This window comes from Mercenaria mercenaria, chromosome 14 (assembly GCF_021730395.1).
Source record: "Mercenaria mercenaria strain notata chromosome 14, MADL_Memer_1, whole genome shotgun sequence".
Taxonomy (NCBI): domain Eukaryota; kingdom Metazoa; phylum Mollusca; class Bivalvia; order Venerida; family Veneridae; genus Mercenaria; species Mercenaria mercenaria.
Genome location: NC_069374.1, coordinates 3,991,306 through 4,009,364, shown reverse-complemented (window position 1 = coordinate 4,009,364; position 18,059 = coordinate 3,991,306). Strand labels below are relative to the sequence as shown.

General features: G+C 35.1%; 1 protein-coding gene across 4 annotated transcripts in view; it reads right to left on the bottom strand.

Annotated features, from left to right (window-relative positions):
• Positions 1-18,059, bottom strand: part of LOC123526336 (arginine-glutamic acid dipeptide repeats protein-like) — a 150,214-nt gene that overhangs the window by 98,802 nt on the left and 33,353 nt on the right. The window lies entirely within an intron of this gene.

Here is an 18,059-nt window from a genome sequence, read left to right as displayed (position 1 = left end):
CACTTGTGATGTAGTAAACCTAGGGTATCACACATGTACATTAGACATATCATTTCCTCTTGGAAATGCTGCCAGAAAGGAACTGAAACTTATCATTTTAACCGTTAACTGCTAAATTTCTATAATGAACTTGTCCATCTTCCAATTTGGACAGTACTATTAACTGTTAAAAGGGGTGCTTACCAAAAATGTACTGACTGAATAACAGTGCAGACCAGGATCAGCCTGCACTGGTCGCAAAGGCAGAATCACTTGCCGCCAGCAGGCTAAAGGTAAAGGGAATGAATTACATGCTAACCTAAATTGTCCTATCTATTTCTATCAATCTCTGTAAAATAGCCGTCCCAGAGTGCTATGGAATGAATGAATAGTAGACTCATAGCAATAAGCTCTTCATGACGACAAACTAATCCAATCAATATCCGCAGGGAAACAAAAAGAATGTCCTCCGTATTGAGTCTCCATCGAAATTCAACAATTTTCATGATGAAGTAATAACAGAAAATAATACAATTCTTCAGCGACTTTCTTCCTACTATATTCCGAGTTCCATCATGATTCAGGGAAAACAGTAAGATTATTAATTTTACTAAAGTCAAAATCTTATAATCATATATCGTACTAGCGCTTCAAATAATTTCTGGTTCCCTAATAGACAGGATTGTGCATAGGTTTAAAATCTAGAACCAGCGTTAGCATGGCCTCATCAGAGATGGAGGCAGTGACCTATTTCTTTCAGGAATAACCTTTCCTTACTCTTTGTCAATTTAACTGGAAACCAGTGTTCACGGATTTCTTTCCACAACTTCGCCAAATGAATCAGATGTTCTTGTAATAATTATTGTCTTAAAGAAATCAGTTATCACTGTGAACATATGTCTCCTTACATGCTGATCAAACTTTACCAGTTTTTTTTTCAAGTTGTGACAAGCCTGCAATTCTCAGTGAAACATGTACAGTAGTGATGAAACTATAATAGAAACTGATTTTTTACGGAAGAGCAATTGATCAGAAGAGCAATTGATCGTATTTCTATTGCTACGCATTTTTTGCCTCTGGTCTGTTAATTGACCACAAAGAAAACTTGCACAGTTAAAAGTTAAGTTATAGCAAAGAGAAAAAATATGCACTTCCTTTGATGGCTTTTCCTAAAGAAAAAATCCTGACAAAGCTGCAAGCAGACAATGTAATGAAAGAAAAGTAATTTAAGATGTTTTTGGTTTTTTTTCTCAATCTCTGAAGTTACAATTTTTCCGTGATAAATCTGAGTTAAAATTTCACAGATTTCATAAAATTACAAATTTTGTTCTTAAGAGTTATTAAATAACATGTAACAGTGTATTTATTTGATTAATTAGACAATTTCCCAGGGAATTACAACCCTATAATAGTGCTATTCAATTAACTGCCAGGCCGGCTATCATCGATCAATAACCAGCGAACATATCACATGCTTCAGCCTTCAATAACCAATCATGTTATGGCAGAAATGAGTTTTTGCTGTATCTGTTGCGGCAAAAACCTCTACAAATTAAGAAAACCATTCTTCAAAGCTATATAGAATCTAATTCTGTATTTAAAAGCCTCGCTGATGAGTGGCAAGGTTATAATAAAGACAAAACAGCCAAGAAGTATGGATTATGTGACACAAGACAGCAGAACAAGGGATTTTTCAAGTTGGTGCTATTCCTTTCGGGAATAGGCTCTTAAATAACTTAGGTTGATCCATAATTAGAATGGAGTAGGAAGTCAATTCACAGATACCACTTTGATATTGATGTAGAATATTTTAACAGGCAGTGTTTTTGGAAGAAAGGGTAGGCAGTCCCAGCGTGTAATGTATGTTGGGAGGCAAGGGCAGGCAATCCCAGAGCGTAATGTATGTTGGGAGGCAAGGGCAGGCACTATCAGCATGTAATGTACATTGTGAGAAAAAATGTAAGCAGAGAAACAGCAAGAAGTGCATATATTGTGTTTATAGGCAAGAGCAGGCAAAAATATAGCTTAACTGTAATGTCTGTTCAAAGAAAAGGCATGCCTTCTCCTCAAATTCTTCAACTTAGAAACTTGAAGTTCATTAAATATATCAAACTGCAGCAAGTTTGGTACAGCACAGCATTTAATAGTTCTATTTAGCAGCTTCACCATTCAGTGGCAGGGGCCAGTTTCGCATTTGGCCCGGGTACGTTTTTTAAATAAAATAGACATATGTACTTTACAGGCATATATATTCAACTGGTTATTTATGATGTTTATAGAACTAAGGATTCCTGCGTACGAGTGATTATTGTGTAAAATAAATATGTGCATGTATCGATTTTCCTAGCTCCATGTAGACAGCCGGGTCTAAAACTTTACCTGAGGTAACGGAAGTCAGACGAATTTGAAACGGTCATCCATCCATCCAGCTTCAGCTCAAATTTGTGGAAAAAGTTATGAGACACTTTTCTTCCCATCATTATTTTCGTCTGGCCACATGCTTTAACAAGAGGGCCATGATGGCCCTAAATTGCTCACCTGTTATCATTGCACTTGAGGACAAGAAGGTCCACAGAAAAAATATCTAAGTCCAAAGGACAGGAACAACAAAGGAAAGAAATTTAACCAAACAGAAAAAAAAATCTTACAAGGTACAGATATGTCAAAATACACCTAAAAATTGGAGGTACCATCCATGTTGTACCACAGAAAAGTGGTCTTGGTTTTTCCCTACGGCCAATAATAAAAAAGTTACTAAAAATGAGCTATTTATATTAACGTAAAAGGGAAGTAATTAAAAAGAAAATTATTGTAAGTGATCAAAAGAAGGATCTGCCAAATAAATCTGTTGACATAAATGAAATTTCAGATCAGTATCTTCATGAGTTATGGAGATATACCCATTTTAATATGAAATAAAGACAGGTAATTTGACATAAAATCAGTCCATAGTTATCTACCCTGATTGGCTCAGTCCAACTAATGACAATAATGAAATTTCAAATAAGTCTTATAAGTACTTACTAATATAAATCCATTTTGATTACAATCAGGGGAGGTAATCAGGTATAAAATAACTCTGGAACCTACGATTGGATCTGATTTGTCATGGAATCCAAGATTTATTGTTGCTGAAGATATTTTGGAAGTTTGTATCAAATAAAACCATAAATGAAGTCTCTATATGGCTGCAAAAGCCAAAATAGCCAATTTTGGACTTTTAAGGGGCCATAACTCTGGAACCCATAATGGAATCTGGCCAGTTCAAGAAAGGAATCAAGATCTTGTGGTGATACAAGTTGTGTGCAAGTTTAGTTAAAATCAAATCATAAATGAAGTTGCTGTGCAGACAAGGTCAAAATAGCTAATTTTGGCCCTTTCAGGGGCCATAACTCTGGAACCCATTACGGGATCTGGCCGGTTCAACAAAGGAACTGAGATCTTATGGCAGCACAAGTTTTGTGCAAGTTTGATTAAATTCAAATCATAAATGAAGCTGCTATTGTGCAGACAAGGTCGAAATAGCTAATTCTGGCCCTTTCAGGGGCCATAACTCTGGAACCCATAATGGAATCTAGCCAGTTCAAGAAAGCAATCGAGATCTTATAGTGATACAAGTTGTGTGCAAGTTTGGTTAAAATCAAATCATAAATGAAGCTGCTATTGTGCAGACAAGGTCAAAATAGCTAATTCTGGCCCTTTCAGGGGCCAAAACTCTGGAACCCATAATGGGATCTGGCCAGTTCAAGAAAGGAACCAAGATCTTATGGTGATACAAGTTGTGTGCAAGGTTGATTAATTTCAAATCATAAATGAAGCTGCTATTGTGCAGACAAGGTCAAAATAGCTAATTTTGACCCTTTCAGGGGCCATAACTCTGGAACCCATAATTGAATCTGGCCAATTCAAGAAAGGAACCAAGATCTTATAGTGATACAAGTTGTGTGCAAGTTTGGTAAAAATCAAATCATAAATAAAGTTGCTATTGTGCAGACAATGTCAAAATAGCTAATTTTGGCCCTTTCAGGGGCCATAACTCTGGAACCCATGATGGGATCTGGCTGATTCACGAAAGGAACCAAGATCTTATGGTGATAGAATTTGTGTGCAAGTTTGGTTAAAATAAAATCATCATAAATGAAACCACTATTGTGCAGACAAGAAATTGTGGACAGACGACGGACGAAGGGCGATCACAAAAGCTCACCCTGTCGCTACGTGACAGGCGAGCTAAAAATGTGCATATGTTTTAGGTCAGTCATTTGCAGATAATACGGTACAGGTCGCGCAAGGTGTGCATTTTGGGCCATTTTTGTCTAAAAATTTAGTGTCCTGAAACCTGCATTTTTCTCGTTTTTATCACAGAAGCAACAGAATCGGCAGACTGAAAATGTCACATAATGAAGTGCTATGTCTATGCAAGACATTCGCTCAACAATTGCATTGAATTTGTCGAAACTGGATTTTTTATGATTTTTTTTGCACTGGTATCAGCGCAGAGTTTTCAAATTTACTGTCCCTTGCACCCATTTCAGTCACAGTTTTCACAACAGCATCTAGTTCTACTGCATTGTGGGTAATAAATACTAATGCATGGTGGGTTATGCAAATGCATGGTGGGTAATTTCAAGATAGCAAAGCAGGTGTGACATTTCCATGCTCTGGCATTCTTCTCTCCTGCAGATAAATTAGTGATAATATAACCCAATAACACTCAATATACACTTTCATAATTACATTACAAGCAGGCATAATGAAACAAATTATGTAAATAATGTCTGAAGGCAACGATTAGTATAAACATTCAAACAGCTACCACAGCAAAAAGTCTTTTGAACGAATACCTCTGAAGTACCGAAACAGTTATATCGCCATTATCAACAAAGCGAAAAGAAACTTGCAAGACATCTTCTATATTTCGGGAAGGGAAAAAACAGCAAAAAATCAGCACAACGACATAGCTATTATCAACAAAGTGAAAAAGAGCATTTTCTTCTCTCAACACAAAAGCCAACTAGCTAATAAACATTTCAGCAAGTTTTATGAATCCTCTATAGCATATAGAAGTAATTACTGCGGCACACACAGGCTTTATAATTGACTTCCAGGCATACCAAGCATTGCAGAGGAACATGCACACCATTCTTTAACCTTATGCTTGGAAAATAAACATCACTCCTTGTCAATTATGTTTGCTTTGCAGGCATGTAGAGCGTGCAGTTAATGTTCCCTAAAATTGCAGAACTCCTAGAAACTGTGAGAAGAGTAAGAAAACTGAGTTTTACCCAAAATCGTATAGGGCTTGTCTGAAAAATATAAAAACTTTCTACTATCTTTTTCAGCTTTTGCTTTTGCAGAAGTGATTCAATGTCTAATATTTAGAGTCTTAGAAATTTTAGATTTTTTGTTTTTCTAAACACAACGACTATACACAGAATTTTACTTACGTAAATACTTGCATGGCAGATATTTTCATTTCTGAACGATCTACATCCTAAAATATCTTTATTCAACCTAAAGTAACACATGATCAAAGAGTTTCTTTTAAATTCCAGACTGATACAAATCCAATATGGAATAGCTCACCAGAAATATTTTCTAAAGTAATGCCAGTCTAAAATGTTTCATTATTTCTGACACAATCTTATACAAATGCTATTTCAGACCTATTTATTTTTAGTGTAACAAAAAACAAAACAAAAAAAAAAAAAACAATTGCTCAAGGTTTGTGTGAGAATGAAGCCAGTTAACGACAAAAAATCACCAAATTGCTACCCAAGACTTTGTTTACTTATACCAAAATTTTGGCACCCAAGTATTTCTTATTATCGTAAGTAGGAAGTCTCACTTCACTTATGGGGAAACAATCAATAAAGAATGTATCATCCTAAATGGGCTTATTGTATAAACCAGATAAGCCATGCAGGCTGGCAATGCTGCTCCATCTGCTTCATTCAAAGTACTCTAAGTACTGCTAAAGCAATTATTACAGGTAAGTTATTCTTACAGTAGCACCTATACGACATGTGGCTCCAATACAGGTACTGGGGAAAATTTTTCAATAGCTGCCAATTTTAATCATTTGAGAAGCTGGCTTGGTATCAATGATGAAAAGAATTCAAGCTGGAGGTGAGACCTTGATAAAAACTACATCACTGTAGCTCAGTACCTGTAAATTCCTTCCATATTTCAGGGAATCCAAGTCAAAGTCCCACAAATACTGGAAAACACAAAATATTCATTTATTCACTACTGCTTGACAAGAGTATTTTGGTCATATTTATTTGAAAGGCCTGAACATGTTTTTTTTTAAACTAATATCTCACTTTTCAGTTAAGATATTATTCTCTGCAACAAAATTACAACTTCCTCACACCAAACAGACGAGAATATTCACAGACGAGAATATTCGTCTCCCCTGCTATTCTCACACTGCTGTCAGTAGAAACTTTACATTTTTCTATGCATTTTATACAGACATTCCACTCACTTTTAACTTCCCTACTGCAAAAATGATAAACTCCGAGGGCGTTGCCAGAAAACATTAACATGTCAATGTTTCCTTGCTCCCGATCAAAATTAAAACTGATGTATGTAATCATCCATCTAACAACGTGTAAATCATCATCAAAGAAATTAAACGCATAAAAAAACAAGAGTAACATTAATTAAATGATGCGTCAATACTGAATACTGCACTGATACCAACCAATCAATCCTTAGGCAAAACAATTAGACAATATTAACAAGTTAATTATAAAGCATGTCAATAATAGGCAAAGCTGGCACATACCTGAGAAAATCAATGGTATTCAATCAGCATTTAACACATGAAGTACTCTTTTAAATGCATCAAGCACCTGGTTCACAATGCAAGTTTTCACACTCTTGTTAAATAACAAGATTTTAATGTTAAACACCACATGTGAAACAGACAGCACAACATGATTATTTATATAATTTCCTCCGAGAAAATATCTTTATTCACCAAAGTATCCTCAAAGTAGAAGGCATTAATAAAAATATCCACAGCAAATCAGATACAAATACAGCAGTAACAACAGAGAAAGATACTCATCCACACTTAGCTGTCAAAAATCAATCAAGTATCGGCAAAACTAAAGACAGTGAGGTTTCTCCCTCGCTCAGGCTCAATGGTTAGTAATAGCAGTAATAAGCTTGAGTACAGAAGTTTTTTCTCCCATCCAATCAAGATATGCCAACAGGTTTTGCCTGCTGTTGATTATCTATTGAGGAGAACAAAGCTACGGGGCTAGAACAAACATTTACAAAAGTAAAAAGGCAATTTCTGCTCACCATAATGTCAGTCAATATTGACCTTAAACCAAGTTAATCAATCCTACCAGACTGAATCTATAAGGAAAGTGAATGGCAACTTTTCAACATGTTCACATCTTTTTTTTTCACTACTTTTATTGTCTTCGATCATAATGTCGCACATAAATTTCCACAGCTTCGGAAAGAACTTCGAGAGGTCCCGGCAAAGCCAGTACTGGTATCATAAAAGGTTAGGTCCTGACCTGTTGAGCAGCTTAGATTACTTCATTTTATGGAAAATAAAAAACAATCAACAAAATCTATTAAGCAGCTAACAGATTTAGTAGAGTAATGACATTTATCAAAACCAGGATGTTTCAATTACTGTGAATTATTTATTGTGTCACAGTATAACAAATAAAGCTTCTATAGACACTGGTTTGAACTGATTTCATATCTTACTGCTGGAGATTTTCAATCAATTACTCAAGATAGACAAAATCATAAAATATCTTGAATTCTTTGCATGCTGCAGCTGTGTATAATGCTATTTCAATAGACAAATCTTTTACCTATAAGGTTTGTGAATTTATGTTGAAAAGAAAATTTCTAAGCATATCACTAATGATGAATAATATATGGATGATGGATATTGATGGAATATAATTAAAGGTTGTCAATCACATTTACTTATATTAATTTTACATCATAACAAATACTATGAAGCCGCTATTGTGCAGACAAGGTCAAAATAGCTAATTTTGGCTCTTTCAGGAGCCATAACTCTGGAACCCAATATGGGATCCGGCATGTTCAAGACAGGAACCGAGATCTTATGGTGACACAAGTTTTGTGCAAGTTTGATTAAATTCAAATCATAAATGAAGCTGCAATTGTGCAGACAAGGTCAAAATAGCTAATTCTGGCCCTTTCAGGGGCCATCACTCTGGAACCTATAATGGAATCTGGCCAGTTCAAGAAAGGAACCAAGATCTTGTGGTGATACAAGTTGTGTGCAAGTTTGGTTAAAATCAAATCATAATTGAAGCTGCTATTGTGCAGACAATGTCAAAATAGCTAATTATGGCCCTTTCAGGGGCCTAACTCTGGAACCCATTGTGGGATCTGGCCAGTTCAAGAAAGCAATCGAGATCTTATGGTGATACAAGTTTTGTGCAAGTTTGGTAAAAATCAAATCATAAATAAAGCTGCTATTGTGCAGACAAGGTCAAAATAGCTAATTTCAACCCTTTCGGGGGCCATAACTCTGGAACCCATAGTGGGATTTGGCCAGTTCAAGAAAGGAACCAAGATCTTAAGGTGATACAAGTTGTGTGCAAGTTTGGTTATAATACAAGAGCTGTCCATAAGACAGCCAATGCTCGACTATTCGAAATATTGCCCCAGAAGCAGGAAAATATTACCCAAAATGTTAAAATATCAAAAGAGTTTTAAGTTCAAAAGGGGACATAATTTGAACAAAATGCATGTCAGAGTTATGGGACTTGATGCAATCAACTAGGTTTATAACCCCGAAGGCACATGTGAAGTTTCAACTTTTTATATCTGCTTTTGTTCCGCAGGTAGTTTACTTGCACCCAAACTTTAACCAGAATTTTCAAAGTCCAAAAAGGGGCATAATTCGGCCAAAATGAAGGTCAGAGATATGGGACTTGATGCTATCAACTAGTTTTATAACCCCAAAGACACACGTGAAGTTTCAATTCAATATCTGCAGTAGTTTTGCAGATAGTAACTTGCATGTAAAACTTTAACAGGATTTTCTAAGCCCAAAAGGGGGCATAATTTTCTCAATATACATGTCAGACTTATGGAACTTGACCCAGTGAGGTTACTAATTGACCTAGAAATAAAAAAGTAAGTTTCAAAGCTATATGTCTTTAAATGATAGCTGTATGTACTTGCATGCAAAACTTTAACCAAGGTCACTGGTGTGACGCCGACGCCAAAGTAAGTAGAATAGCTAGACACCACTAGCGTGCAGACAAGAAATTGTTGACACAAGGACTGATGACAGACAACGGGTGATCACAAAAGCTCACATTGTCACTATATGACAGGTGAGCTAAAAACAAATAAACAAACAAAACAATGGAACAAACAAACACCCTGAAAGCATTGTTGCTTTCAATTTAACACATCATTTTTGAGATTGCAAAATATGCAAAGAGCATAGAAATCTGGTTGCCTATAGAAATTAAGATCAACAGGAATAAAAATCCATTCATGGTACTATGTATTTAAAGAATACTTTTCTGAACTCTGGTTAATTAGACATGGAAATCCCACAGACATTTTTATAACCACAAAATACAAGATATATTCTTACAGATGTACTATGTAAATCTGCTAAAGATCAAAGGAATGCAAATGTATAGAAGTTAATCAACATTAAATACAGATAAGTACAGCAAATGAAATGAATGGAAAAAAACCCAAACAAAAACACAATAAGTACTTACATCTAATTGATTTACAGTATAAAGCCCTCCAGTTTGTATCATACAAAAAGAAAAAAAAACAACATCTGTACCATTTTATAAAGTATCAAAAAAGCCAATATAATGCACACACTTCTACACACTTCACAGGAGACTGGTTATACCATGATTATTTTGTTTTCTTCACAGTTAATCACAGCCAGCTTGTAAACAAATACACTATCAGTCTAATCTAATTAGCATGTCACCTGACCTCTGTTACCTATGACCTCCTCAGACATAGGCCTTTAGTTACTTTTTACCTTATCATGACGCAAAATATATTGATGATGATGACAAATGATGATAACAATAAAATGATAATAATTATACTGCTGTTTAAAAAAAAAACAATACCCAATGATGATGATAAAGTAATATGGTACCAGGTGCTTGGAAATTACTGAATGATGAATATGATGATGAAACTGTTGTTTAGCACATTACCTGATGATGATGATGATGATGATCGACACCATATAGATGCCCCGAAATTTCTGGCTGACGGTGACAATGATGTAATTACACTGAAAATGATAATATTGAAATGGTTATGACACTGATGCAGGGATGAGCTGATGTTAGTGATGATGCTAATGCAAATGATGGTATGATACCAATGATGAAGATGCTACTTGATGATGATATTTTTCAAGTAATGAAGATCATGATGAGGATGACAACGATGATGATGATGATAGTAGTTATAATATTTGGTGTTTAAAACATGCAATGCAGCACTCCTATAATAGCGTTTACAAGTTCAACGAAATCCAAGTGGGAAATCTTCGATACATTAAGAATCTGTCACACGATGACTCACCATAGGGAACTATCCTCCGATTTCCAATATAGAACTTCAACAGAAGCACAAGCACTGTAATTCCAATGAAGTCTGTCACATTTACAAGACTGCACAGGCTATCAGTCACCTTTTACAACAGATATGGGAAGACTGTTACAAAAACATGTAATTTCCTCCTATCTACCAGTGGTTTTTAAATTAGTAAATTATAATGCATTAGCGAAAACTGCTTTAAATTTCTGGGTCAGCACATTGTACTATAAACAGCTTGAAAAATACAAGGTAGCCACCATCCTACCCCACAACATTACAAGGTCCTACCAGGAAGTTGTCATTTGCTTGTGGAGAACAAATAAGTACTGGTTCAGATACTAGGAACAATATTTAGGTTCACTGGTTAAATTAAACCACCTGGATTATAATGTGCTGAAAATGACTTTAGTCTTTAGCCTGCTGGCAGCAAGTGATCCTGCCTTTGCGACCTGTGCAGATCAAAGTCAGCCAGCAAGTCTGTGCAGGCTGATCATGGTCTGCACTGTTTGGTATTCAGTCAGTAAATTTGCAGTGAACACCCCTTCAAATAATAAATGGTACTGCCAAAATTGAATGATGTACTAATCCATTTTAGATATTATTTAGCAGGTTAAAGGTTAAATGCAAAGTTAACTATAGTTAATAGTGCACAGAAGAACACCTCAGGTTACAAATCCCTCTATAAATCATGACATACTGGACACACCACATCAACAGGCCCTATGAAAAACAAACTGACCAAGACAATGAACAGGAAGACCTATCAAATCAACTTACCGCTAATCAATATTGTGCTAAACTAGTTATACTTGGCAGTCGGACTGGCAAATTGTCAGAAAAGTAAAATAAAAAACAACTTATGGTAGGCCAACATCAAATGGAGAAACATTTTCTAAATCTTGTCCTGTCACATTAAAAAGAACAACTGATTTGTGTCAACGTTTTCTAGATATTAAATTATGCCAAACGCCACTGCAAAATATTTATTTTGATCACAGAACATTAAATGAATCAATGATAATTTGCAACACTGAAGAACACTATATGCATTCTCACGCAATTATTTAATGATACATATTCAATTAGTGGGTACTCTCAACTGTGAACATTATATCTAATACATTTATCAAATTGTTTGCAAACATTTCCGCATACAAAACGGCTATCTCTGGTATTTTTTGGACACATATTTCAATTACAGTCTTGAAGATTTGATACTTTAGATAACCTATCCCCTTTTTGAAATGTTTTTAGCCTGGCTCATTTATAATCTTTAATAGATACTGCAAACATTTTGTAAGTGAAAATTTATGCTTCTAAAATAGCACATTTTCATCTTATATTATGGCTGAACAATTCATATTTGAGAAAAAGGCAATAAAAATGCCATGCTGGAATAACTGATGAAAAAAAAAAATGACAGAACAAACATTAGGATGTCTATGACTGATCTTACAAAGTGCTTTCTAGAGAAGTTAATTTTTTGTCATATTTGGCATTAAAAAACAAAACTTCAAATGAATGGGGGAAAATAGTGTGAGGGGGGTGAAAAACCAATAATTTATCTTTATTGGGCCTTATTGCATTTTATGTCCATTGTAGGTGTCCCGTCTTTAGATGTAAATGTCTCATAACCACACATTAATGGCTCTAAGCCACAATAACACTAAATAACAAAACATCACAAATAAACCTGTCCGCTAAATTATTATTTACATACTGATTTAGCAGCTACACCTTATTTACCGAGCAGCCTATATCAAAAGAAAGTTGAATAAGTTATCTTGTTTCTAATAAATTATAATAAAACACATAGATTTTTATGTTATTATCATTAAAATATATCACTATAGTCTAGTTTTTTTTTTCTTTGATAAAACTATAAATAAGTTTTATCATTCTTTATGGGACATATCTTTTTATCCTATAGTTTTTCAGAAATTTGTCTTTATACTGTATTATTGGGAAATATGCATTGGTGGTTTCATTTCAGCTGTGAATAATGCCGCTTGCGGATATGCAATATTTGTGAACATAAATCTGCATCATGTCCTAGAACACAAACATTCACTTTAACCTTTACCCTGCTAAATTTCTAAAATGGACTGGTCCTGCATCCAATTTCGGCAGTACCGGTGTGTTCACTGAAAATTTACTGACTGAATAGCAAACAGATCTTGGTCTACACTGGTCGCAGAGACAAAACCACTTATACAGTAACATTTCAAAACATTTTATCTTTGTAAACAGATTCTATCTTAATCAGAGCCATTCATCGGACTGGCTTCAACAAAGTCCCATCACCTGACATTACTAACTTATCCCAAACCACACAAATAATTAGCACATCATCACAGATGTTTAATCCATGCAGTCAAGTTACAAATGTTTTACTCTGGGAGTAGGTTATGACTGTGTTCCCTGACAGTAAGTTGGTTTCCCTCTACTGGTAGATTTAGAGTTCCCTGCAGGCAGATTGTGTTAAAAATGTGTCCCTGGGGGTAGATTATGTCCCTGTGGGTAGATTATGCTCCCTGTGGGTAGACTGTGTTCTTGCAGGCAGATTATGCTCCCTGTGGGTAGATTGTGTCCCTGTGGGTAGATTATGCTCCCTGTGGGTAGATAGTGTCCCTGTGGATAGATTATGTCCCTGTGGGTAGATTGTGTCCCTGTGGGTAGATTATGTCCCTGTGGGTAGATTGTGTCCTTGTGGGTAGATTATGCTCCCTGTGGGTAGACTGTGTTCTTGCAGGTAGATTATGCTCCCTGTGGGTAGGTTGTGTCCCTGTGGGTAGATTATGCTCCCTGTGGGTAGACTGTGTCCCTGTGGATAGATTATGTCCCTTTGGGTAGATTGTGTCCTTGTGGGTAGATTATGCTCCCTGTGGGTAGACTGTGTTTTTGCAGGCAGATTATGCTCCCTGTGGGTAGATTGTGTCCCTGTGGGTAGATTATGCTCCCTGTGGGTAGATTGTGTCCCTGTGGATAGATTGTGTCCCTGTGTGTAGATTATGTCCCTGTGGGTAGATTGTTCCCTGCCGATAGACTGCGTTCCTTCAAATAGTGTGACCATGTATATAGGTTCCATTTGTGCTCCCTGCAAGCACTCAAAACAAAACACAGAAATATCTACCTCTATAATCTGAAAGACACAGCCACCACTCAGGAGGTGGAAATCCTGGAGTTTATCCAGCCGTCTGCACACAAAAGAATCAAAGCTAAAATTTAAAAAGATTAAAAACTTCTTACCTTAGTTTTAAAGTTATCTTTACAACATCCATCACATTTTAACCACTAACATCACAATACCTGGTTATTTTATACAGGTAAATAGCTTGTATACCTTTCTCTAGATCTATCAGCAGAATAATTTGTGTGTAATCTAGCAACCTTTAGCCTCTATACAAACAAAGCAAGGGTAAGAGTGTAATAATAAACCAATAAATATTGACTTGCCAATCTCTTTACTTATCTTGTTTTGTTTTATTGGTTTTTGTTACCTCCAATAGATTATTATGATTTGGATTAATTTGTCTCCTTTATAGAAGGCAGTGAATGAATGTAGTTATTTTGATTTGCAAGTCAGGTCTTCAGTCCTGGGAGTATTTTTACATTATATTATATTATAAAAGTACTGTTATATTATCAGAACCAACTTATTCTCCTGCCAGATTCCAAGGTTCATTATAGTGTATATATATTACTGCAAAAGTACTGTTATATTATCAGTACCGTCACTTATTCTCCAAGAAAGATTCTGAAAACTTCTTTACATAAAAGAGCAATAGATGAAGAATTCGTTTAAGATCTTACTTTTTCATCTATGCAAATCTGTTGAATTATAAAGAGCAGATTTTGGGGCATCACGCTGCTTTTTTTTTTTTTACTATAGTGTCATTTGGATATAATATATCATAAATTCCTAAAAATGTTTCTGACGCTCAGACCCATAACACACGAAACCACAGAATTTATTTACAAACTTGTGTATATATATGATGAGCATCCCAGTATATCTAAATGTTATAAACTGTTTTCATAAAAAAATGTCATGTCAACAAGTAGTCTGGTTCACTTCTCAAATTACCACACACGGTAATTACAAAAACCTTCGTAAACCTATATATAGCTAAATATGGGCAAAACAACTCTTATATAAAGGAAAGTCGTTTCATGACTTGAAATCATTACGATAACGATCGGTTTACCTCGCACACACTATTGAAAATATATTAGGCTCTAAGCAGTGTTAGAAAGTAAAGTATTTAGTAAATAACCAAATTGAAAAGCAAAATCCTTCTTTACAATAAAATGATTGTACGACTAAGTATACACTGATAGGCTTTAAACTAACAAATTATGCCGCGGTTTTCTGGTTTACAAACTTTTGTATTTTGTTTGCAAAAAGTTTAAAATCATTAAAGAGTTATTGATCATAAGATATTTGAAAGACTTGTACAATATGAATTCTATTTTACAGATAATCTTGCTTTTAAGCCTGACCAAACAGTACCTCTGCGAAAATCTGTTCTAGAAATCAGTACAGTTCTAGAACTGTTTCCGAACATAACAGAACAGTACTAGAAGTGTTCCGTAACTCAGTTCTAGAACAACTGCTCTAGAACTGTTCTGGAACATTTTATTGCACAAATCAAGAACATCTGCAGAACAATATTTGGTTTTAAAAGTGTTCTTAAAATGTTCCAAAATAAATTCATGACCTATTTTGTGATTTACAAGTTCTACAAATGTTCCAGAACTTATTTGTAGAACATTTTTAGAACATTTCAAGGAAATATCAATTTCTTCAAATGTTCTACAAATGTTCTGAAACAAAATTCTAGAAGATTTTGTCAAATCAAGTTCTGCATATGTTCTAGAAACGATCTGCAACAGAATTCCAGTACACTTTTAGAACAGTTAAGGGATTTATGTTCTTCAAATGTTCTATACAATAATTGTTACACAAAAATTTAGAAAAACCTGTTTAACTTTAACTTCTGAACTGTTCATTCATTAAACATAAAACTTAGGTTTATTACCTTTTACAATAAATGAATAACTTCATGAACTTTTCATTAATGTTCATGAACATTAAATTCATAATGTCACATGATCAGTTTCCATTATTTTGTTGCATGCTGGGAAATTTTTTGCACATTTGAGAAGTTTGTGCAGCAAATAAGAAGGAAATAACTATCATACTACAGTTAGGAATTGTTTAAAAGGAACATGAGTATACTGAAAATCAAATAAGTAATTATGGTGTTGTCAGAAATCATTCATTTTAAAAAAATGAGGTCCTTTTAAAATGTCACAAGTTTTCACGACCCTGAAGCAAAGCTAGTACATGCATCTGAATTTCAATCTTGAGATTAAAGTAAATTATACATTGTTTAACTTAATGTTTTGTATTTTATACAGCAATTGTTTACTTCTTATTATGCTCCCAATCCCACTCTAGTTTACTGTTTTACTCAACATGTCATCCCCTGCGAAATAATCTGGAATAGTTCTAGAACTATACTAACATTGTTCTAGAATAAGTGCTCTAGAACAGTACTAGAACAACGCTCATTAGTTCTAGAACATTTAAAGAACAGTTCTATTACGTTAAATGACACAAATCTGTCCCTGAAATGTTCTAGAACTGTTCTGTTACTTTTTTTTTATCAGTTGTTCTAGAACAGTTCTGGAACATTTCAGGGAAGATCTGTCCCATTTAACGTTGTAGAACTGTTCTAGAACAAATTGTCAGAACAGTTCTAGAACATCTGTCCCTGAAATGTTATAGAACTGTTCTAGAACAACTGATAAAACAAGAGCTGTCCGAGGACAGCAACGCTCGACTATTCAACAGCCTTGTCCATTGAATGAATACAAGTCGAAAAAGGGACATAATTTAGTAAAAAAGCAAAATAGGGTTATGGAACCTGCATAGTGCTTATCAGCTCAGGACAGTGGACAAGTGTGTGAAGTTTCAATCCATTCCCATTAGTGGGTACTAAGATACCAGCTTACATAATAGGAATTTAACCAAAAACTCCTAAGTCGAAAAAAGGGGCATAATTTTGTAAAATGCGAAGTTGAGTTATTGACCCTTTGCACTGCATGTCATATCATGACAGTGAACAAGTGTGTGCAATTTTAATCCTTTCCTATTAGTGGATACTGAGATACCAGCTTACACACAAAAACTTAACCAAAAATTTCTATGTTGAAAAAGGGGCATAATTTTGAAAAAAAGCAAAATAAAGTTATGGGACCTGCTTTGTGCATGTCAGATCATGACAGTGAACAAGTGTGTGAAGTTTCAATCCATTCCAATAAGTGAGTACTGAGATACCAGCTTACATACAAAACCTTAACCAAAAAATTCTAAGTCGAAAAAGGGGCATAATTTTGTAAAAAAGCAAAACAGAGTTATGGAACCTGAGCAATGTAAGTCAGTTTATCACAGTAAATAAGTTTGTGAAGTTTCAATCCATTCCCACAAGTGGTTACTGAGATACCAGCTTACATACAAAACCTTAACCAAAAATTTCTAAGTCGAAAAAGGGGCATAATTTTGTAAAACAACATAATAGAGTTATGGAACCTGTGCAATGTAGGTCAGTTTATCACAGTGAATAAGTGTGTGAAGTTTCAATCCATTCCCACAAGTGGTTGCTGAGATACCAGCTTACATACAAAAACTTAACAAAATCGGGACGCGGACGCCGACGCATGGGCGAGTCCAATAGCTCTACTATTCTATGAATAGTCGGGCTAAAAAAATAATAACAGAACAGTTCTAGAACATTCCAGGGACAGATTTGTCTCATTTAACATAATAGAACTGTTCTTTCAATGTTCTAGAACTAATGAGCGTTGTTCTAGTACTGTTCTAGAGCACTTATTCTAGAACAATGTTAGTATAGTTCTAGAACTATTCCAGATTATTTCCCAGGGGTAGAGTGAGCAGAAGATTACGAACACCAAGTTAGACAACTTCCAATCCCTTGTCCTCAGTGAAGGTGAGGGCACATCAGTTATAGTAAACAGCCTTTAACCTCTTAGACAAGGAGGCCCTAAATAAACACAAAAACTTATTCCCCTCACCAAATCCCCACACTCACTGCATTAATAACAGGCAGCCACGGGATTGTGAACTCTGTGCCTCCTTCTGCTGAGTTTAGGAACACCACTATTGATCACTAACTATCAGAGCTGACAATTCCATTCCATTTGCTAAGCAGCTTATATTCTGTAAACCAGTTTAACACTGACACTTGTTACTGTATAGGACAAAGTCAATAATGAGCATAAATCTGTACAAGATTTAACAAGCTCTTACTTCATTTCCAACAGATTAACACTAATAATATGTCATTAATCTTCAATTCAGGCAGACCAAATGATCACATTACAGGATCTAGTTGCAGAGTTATTTAAATACCTTTCCACATGTGCACATCCATACA